A 7,196-nucleotide genomic window follows, 5' to 3' on the forward strand; every position below is an offset into this window, starting at 1 on the left:
TACTCATACTGCTGCCAACGAACCATCTGCACATCACAAGTATCTAGTGCAACTCGTGGCACTCTAGCAAAGTCACCACACAAAGTACACGTGCCTTCTACACAATTAAGGGAGTGGAATAAAGCATCACCATCTCATGTACACAATATGGAATGAATGAAGTCGCGAGGGCTAGTAGGAACCACTCCCCTATGACCATCAAGGGAACGGAATACGTCATACATCAATCCAAAATCCACATGGTAGCGACAACAGCATGTGTCACACTCCTGAGAGCATCGCACAAACCATGGCTTGCATCGCTCAAATGACCTCTGCCCAATCTTGAACTCCGGGTGCGCCTCTACAAACTAAGTGTACAACTCAGTCTGGGTACACTCCAAAAAACATGCACCATGCTCAATGTACACACCGCGTGACACCCTCTTTCGCAATGCCTTCTTGAACACCGGGGATGCTCTGCAATGCTCCTCCCAAAACTATTGTATGAAGGACCTAGTGGAATCATCCAACAATTGATTGCTGCGAGGTGCACGACCACTCGAAGCCCAAAGAGCATCAGTCTCACTATCCTCTAGAATCTGCCTCCTAATGATGCCTGCTCGCAATGTGCACGGTGCAATCTAAAGAAGACGTGAAGCGGTATGCACATGGCCTATCAAGAATTACTAGATTTATTTTTAATATTCTTTGTTGATCCTCTAAGGAGTAAAAGTAAAAATTAAACTTCAATCTTCCTAAATCTAACCGTTGGATTTGGGATTTGATGATTCAACCACACACCCTTATGTGCCTACTAACCTTCCACCGAATTGGATTTGCTTAATTATTCAAAATACTAAAAAAATGTGGTGTGCTACTAAAATGCATGTATTTTATGACTTTATTTATTATAAATAATTATTTATAATTAGATAAGTCATTCAAAAAATAACCAATAAATCAAGTTAAGCTCTACATAATGCAAAGAGACCACTTACAAAGTTTCAATAACATTTAATCTAAAATGAGTGAGAAATTTAGAATTTAATATGACACTCTCTGTTTGTGACAAACGTGTGACCACCCTAGAACCATGCCGTGTGACACAAAGAAATTTTTTGTGTGTGGATCGAATTTTCGATCAGACTATATGATTGTGTGCACAATAGCAAGTGTGATGTTGTGTCAGAAGACTTCAAAGACTAGATCCACAGGGAAGTAGGTGAGATTTGCATTTTTGTGTGCTAAAAAGCTTATTTTTCCACCTCCTAAGGATTGGGGAGTGAACAAAAAGTGGACACCCTTAGCTTGCTACTTCCCAACCACAACAAACACAAGCAAATTTTGGAGTGTCCTTAATACTTTCCTCATATTTTGCTTGCAATGACAAATGTTTCCTCTTTCTCTTTCTGATGCGTGGTTTCGATTGTGGAAATTGTGGCCACAAACTTTGATGTTTTGCTGCTTGCGTTGTTGTAATATGAGCTATAAAGTTGTTTGGAGGAGGAGCTTGATTGACATAGAATGTTGTTCTTCTCATTTTGTATATTTTGTTTATTGTGCTTTGCATAGTGTACTTCCTCTCAAGTTCAAGTGATTGATGTATTGTAGCAATGTCTTTTGTTGAGAAGTCAAAATGTTTTATTACAAGTTCATTTAGCAAGGTCAAATCTTTTTTGGTCCACTTGCAATAAATGCGATCTGACATCACTTCAACCAAAGGACAAATCAACCAAGTTTGAGCGGACTCATCTACTAATAGAGAGTGTCTTCTTGCTTGTCAAGGCCCTCTTTGTTATTTTTGAGCCATTGAAGTGCATCAAATTGAAAGAATGTCCAAATAAGTTATGGAAACGTTGCAAAACGTCAACAATAATTGTGTATGACGACGAAGATTTAGTGAGAATTCTTTGCATTTTATTAATATCAAAAGTACAATTGATTGATTTTAGAGTCAACATTCGCCATGGATTGTTGCCTATAAATGTAGTGGCCATAATGTTATTGAAAATAGTATTCAACAATTGTTGATATGTAAAAGAAGGGAAGAAATGCAATAGGCACAAAAAAAAATCTTCATTTGAAGGGAATTATTGCAAGAAGGCAACATCAACATTGAAGGTTTTTGATTGAAGTGCTTTATTTAACTCCATTGTTTCAAAGTTGACCCACCTACAATCCCAAGCTAGAAGATGTTGGAATAGAAATAGCGTTTATTTTTTGAAACTATTCCATCACAACATTGAAATGACAATTCGTTGATCTAAAAATATCACAATCACAAATTCTTTCAAAGGCAATAATGAAGCAAGAGTCTTTTGGAAGCTATTTCATTGTTACAATGAAATGAAAGTACATGGATAATGAAAGCAATAATCACAAATTGTTTTGGAAGGCTATAACAAATCTAGAGCTATTGATAGTGAAACTTCTGCTTGGTTTTGTTGTTTTGAGCTTGCCATGTGCTAGCATAATATCCGCCTCGTGGAAGTTAAGAAAAGGAACATTTAATTGCAGCATAGTGTCAATGTATGGACCCCTGAGCTGAAATGGAATCCTCTCCCCATCACGCTCATGCATGAATTTTGACATGTGTATAATGCATTAGTCAAAAATAAGAAAATGTTCATGTCCCACCAGACAAATATTGTTTGAACCTTAAGAAACTTTGTTTATATATAGGCCTTGTGACTATTTGGACATTTAACTATATGGTTTAAGCATACCGATCCATAATCTTTTGGCACTTATCCATCAATCCATCATCAAAAATTAAAAATTTGCATGTATGATCCTTATGAGAATTTTGTGAATATATGGATATTACTCAATAAATGGTCTATGCAAAGGTTTGTGATGACCATCAGACACATATACCTATGGCATAAGCATCTTGCTCCCATGCCAAGCTTGCACAATCTTCAAGTATGCCCATAATTATATAAAACTAATAAGTTTATGTTTGAGAAATAATATGAGAATTTATAAGATTTATTAGCTTAAAATGTGTTCCTTGCAAATCTCTAGACCACCATTCAAGAGATGGATAGAACATGAAAGGTCCTCTTAGACCATGCTAAACACTAAATGAAATTATTTTTGAAGATCAATCAATGCTACATGTGAAGCCACTTGGTTCAAAAAAACTAAATGAAATTATTTATTCTAACAGCATGGGTAGAATTCAATTAGCAAAGAATCTATTAGTTCCTCTGAAAATAAAGCACATTACAATGAAGGAATTGACCTTGTTCCTTATTCAACACAAAAGCAAGCATACCTTCACATAGCTGCTTTCCCTTGACAAGTTCTCATACTTTTGAGAATATGCTAGCTACAACATAAGGGAGGAAATGATGGTTATGTTGTTTTTTATGTATAAACATCTATTGTGCAAAGTCACTTTGCTCATGCACATACTCTAATTTCTTAGACTTACAATATGCTAGCTACAATGTAAGGGGAAAAAGGATGGAGTTAAGTTGTAGTTTATGTATAAACATCTGTTGTGCAATGTCACTTTGCTCATGCACATACTCTAATTTCTTAGATTATCAACTTAGTTTCATAAATTAACTTTTTAATCTTACAAAAATTCAAAAATATGTTTGTGTATCACCCTCTACTTATCTAGTGCAATTTAACAGGGTGTATTGAGAATGGTATAAATTGCACCATATACTAAGGTCTATAGAGAACCCTAAATGGGGACATGGGGAAACCCTAACCCTAACCACAATGCTATGCCTAAGGGGTGTGTTTTGTATATTCTCCTTTCTCTTATTCTTTTTTTTCCTTTGATGTGATCTAAAATCCAAGATTACTTTCTTGAAATCCATGTAGCAGTGTATCACATCCACAATGAAAGTGCAATGTCACCATTTCCATCTACAATGATGTCCCATCATCGACAATGGAACAGTATATCATCATCTAGTAGAGACCTACTAGCATCATAGACCTATGATCAAGAGAAGCATATATGATGGCTACATTAGTGGTGAGGGCGGGGGTGGGGATGTTTTTAAAGTTTCCAATTGCTCCTTAATCATTTTCTCTAACTTAGAGAGCTTGTCTATTTTCTTCTGGCCTTTTGATTTTTCTTTGTTCTTGCTCTGTCTTTTCTTTTTCTTTGAGATCTTTTCCTCTTCACTCTCGTCATCTGATGTGTCATCTTCTATAGCATCACTTTCCTCGTCTTTTGCATCAGTATCTGTTTTTGTTTCAGAATCCGTGTCAGAGTCAGAATGCCTTTTCTTTTGTTTTTTTAACCTTGACTTTGAGCCAAGTATTTGTTCTGCTCTTTGTGTAGCATCAACAATGTTGTTAAAATCATTTACTCCTCCAAGCTGATCTCTGCCAGCTACTGCTGTCCATAATTCTTCCCTTACAGAAATAATCTCCCAACTGCTCATTAGTGGGTTGTTGATTGTTTGTCTCCTATTTAGATTTCTGAATATTTGTGCATAGTCCTCAACTAACATATGTTTTTGCTTCATATTTTGAAGCTTCTTGAGTATGTCTTCTGGGGTTTTTTCTTTACGAAAACGGCTTTAAAATGCAGTTTTCAATTTATCATAAGATGCAAAATGAGCTACACCATATTGCATAAGCCAAATCATTGCCTTACCAATTAAAATTTGTTGCAAACTACTCTTTTTTGGTGAGGTCCGAGAGTTGTCCGAATTCGCTTGCAGCCATCTTGTTTCAAATTGCCTGACATGACTGTCTGGATCTTGTCCTTTCCTGCCGATGAATTTAGAAGACTTCACCAAAGGATTTTGCATTCTCGGCTGTTGTTGTATTCTTTGAGGTGGAGCTTGTTGTCTCCTTTTTGGAGGTGGAGGATCGAGGTAGTGGATTGAAGTCAAGTTTTCTTTGAGCTTGTACAAATAAGTGTGTTGTGAAATTTGTCGCAATACTCCTCTTGACTAATTCTTTAGTAGGGGCTTGCACCATCAATTGGGTAAGTTTGATTTGTACTTCACTTATTTTCGTGCCATGCACAGAATTGTCAGAAGAACTTGTTCCACTCGGTGTGTAATCTGGATCATGGAAAATTCATCTTGATCATCCGTTTGTGTGATTGCTTCTAGTCTAGTATGGCTTCTTGTGAAATAGGCGTAGCCAATTCGGTGAGGTGACGTTTTCTTCTAAGAGTTATCTGCGACATGGACCAAGGTATTTGCCATGTTAGAGAAATAGAGCACTGTAGTTACTAGCTACTATTGAGTTGCCTCTAGTGCATTTTCATAAGGTATCTGCTTGCACTTTCTTGATCTTTTTGCCTTCAGTACTTGATTGTGCTTGTTGCACAATAGGACGTGTGTCCGCTTGTAATCCGATGATGACATACTGTCTTATCATATTGTTGGTCCACACTTGTATGGTTGGAAAGGAGTCGGAGTACAATTCGCTTCTTGCTAATTACTGACTCTGAGCCATAGCTTCATAGGGACCTCACTCACGTTGTAGTGTATTCACTTGTCTGGAGTGTTGTGGCAGCTATCCAGATGATTGTGATTAAAGGGAGTTGTTGACAAAAGTCTTGAAGGACTTTTGACAAGGGTTGGCTTCTAGTGATTTCTGAATGACCTCGCTCATTGAACGTGGTTAGTGTCATTTTTGCTTTGCGAGAAGTTGTCCTTGAAACAATGCATCATTAGGGATTTGATTTTCTTCGAAGTTATTGCATCTACTAGTTTATTTTTCCTATTCTTGTTGTAGATCTTACGGTTTTTGCCCTTTTGTGTAGAATTGCTATGTAGCAGCAATCGATAGTTAGAGTTTGAACACAGTAGAGGATCGCTAATGGTGTTAGTAGTGTCTCCAAAATACTAAAAAAACACCTACGCATATGATCGCCAATAGTGTTAGTGGTGTCTCCAAAATACTGAAAAACACCTACACATATCCACTCCTCTCAATGGAAATGTGAGGGTTGGTCTGACCAATGTCAGAAAGAGGAAAAGATACAAAACATACAAAGAACTGAGACAATTGCTTATAGAGTGAAAATGTTGCTAATAGTTTGTATTTCAGTAGATCATAACAACAACCCTAATACAAGAGATGAAGATAAAGGAAGATAAGCTTATAATATCATTTGATTTCAGTCAGGTAACAATAAAAAACAGACATAGTTCAAAACATGATGTGGTGGATAAGGCCACTACTACTGGTTGTTAGGGATAGTTATAACTATCCCTATAGTTACAAAATTATCCACTACTCACTAATGTAACTTTCATTTACCAGGGGTGTACTAACCCTCCTTGGATGAAGTCCACGTGGGTGGAGAGGTCACCCTCAATAGGAATCCATGGTAACTCTGCTATAACCCTGTGTACATTGTTAATGCCTTAATAGTGCAAAAATAATAAGGCTTGTGATCCATTGGATCATCCTAGTCCATGTAAAGGCGAGCATTAAGTGTCTTTTGTCAACCTATAGATCAAATTCCCATTTGATGGCACACATGAGGTGCCTAATCTTCACCCTTGAATCAAATTATCCATCAAAAGGCTAACATGGTCCCATTTAATGCACTGCCAACCACCACTTCATTTGGTGTGAGATCAAAGGTGGAGATCTTAATCAAACGGCTCATGAGCGATGCCACATCTCTGCATTTGGATCTCAAGTCCATCCAAGGGCACCTGCAAAACACCTTTTTCTCACCCTTGGATCACAATCCTCTATCTAATGGCTTACATTGCAAACCCTTTTCTAGCCATATGATGTAGAGTACATCCAAGGGCCACTTTGAGTATCTGCCATGCACATTAAACTCCAAGTCGCATGAGTGAATACTTGCAAAAAGGGCCTAATGCAAGAGGCCCTTTTTTAATTCCGAAATTATCCAAATGGTTGGAGCATTCTTCCACCACCTCCTTACCAAGGATATGCACAAAGCTAAATACATGAAAAAATAACAAATCTAGATACATGAAAAATACCAAAAAATAATAAGAGAAAAGGGTAGATAAAATGACCATGCACAAAAATAATAATGCGATCTCAAAAAATATGTCATTCAAAAAGAACAAAACCAAATCAAAATATAACGTTCTCAATTCATGAAGAATCTCTTCCTACAATTAGAGGTTGGTTATTTACCAGGCTCATTTACAAGATCCTCAAAAGTCTTTTGGAGACTAAATTTCTGTTTCTTTGAGCCAATTAGGGCTACCATGTACAATGTTGTCTAGCAT

This window comes from Dipteris shenzhenensis, chromosome 20 (assembly GCF_047967505.1).
Source record: "Dipteris shenzhenensis isolate YYH24624 ecotype China chromosome 20, Dip_SZ_1.0, whole genome shotgun sequence".
NCBI lineage: Eukaryota > Viridiplantae > Streptophyta > Polypodiopsida > Gleicheniales > Dipteridaceae > Dipteris > Dipteris shenzhenensis.